This window comes from Ailuropoda melanoleuca, chromosome 11 (assembly GCF_002007445.2).
Source record: "Ailuropoda melanoleuca isolate Jingjing chromosome 11, ASM200744v2, whole genome shotgun sequence".
Lineage (NCBI taxonomy): Eukaryota > Metazoa > Chordata > Mammalia > Carnivora > Ursidae > Ailuropoda > Ailuropoda melanoleuca.
This window is the reverse complement of record NC_048228.1, coordinates 22095863-22096851: the sequence shown is the minus strand read 5'-3', so window position 1 is coordinate 22096851 and position 989 is coordinate 22095863.

Here is a 989-nt window from a genome sequence, read left to right as displayed (position 1 = left end):
TGGGGGCTCTTGATAAGTGTCAGTAGATGGGAGATTCAAGCCACTGATGTTTAGATACAAGTGAAGAATGATGAAGACCTCTCTCATAATCACCGTCCTCTGCCAAGATCTGGGTGTGGCTTCTGGGCTGGAGCTCGCTCGGTGGTTGTCTTGTACCATGCCAGGTGTCGGGAGCATAGCAGAGCCCCACAAGTGGGGACCTGCTTGAAGCCATCCTCGCCCAGTGAAGTGCTTACCTGGAGTTTAACAGGGCTTTCACATGTCTCTTCCAGTATTTTCTTTGCCTTCTGAAAACATACAGATCTTATCATGGTGAGGGGCAGATGACCTGATAAAACTGAAATGATACTGCTCTCTCCCACATGCTGAGGTTAAAGATGAAACGTCAGTCACGACTACCAAGATGATTTTGGATCTGGTTGGTATAAATCAGACCTTTATCAGATTAGTTTTGTGGAGTCCACAGTCATTTGTAAATTCTCTTTTAAGCACATATTTGGCTCTCAGTCAGGAAAGTGCCACTGCTCTAATTAACCAGGCTCATAGATAATTTAGACAAACAGGCTTTGTATTTACTTTGAAGAGACAAGAAGGTATACTTTTTGGATGTTTAAACTCATGACACTGGATTCTCTGTTACTAACCTGCCTCCTTCCAGTAGTGAACATGCAACAGGGTATCACGGCCCAGCCTGCCTGGGGGCAGGGAGTCCTTAGGCCCCGTGGAAGAATGTGCTTACTCCTGTTCTCTCCCTGCCTGTCTGTCTCCCCTCCCCTCTCCCTCTTCCGGTATCTCTGCTTCTCTCTCCCTCCCTCCTTCTCTCCTTCCTCCTTTCAGATATATGTAGATATAGTGCTTTAAACCATGCCTGGAACATAATAAACGTCGTGTAAAAGTGTTGTTCTTCTTCCTAGAAGTGGTTGTATTTCTTGGCCAAGAGTATGTCTTTGTTTTTGCTTCTTGGAAAAGCTATCTCTGACTCTGAAGGC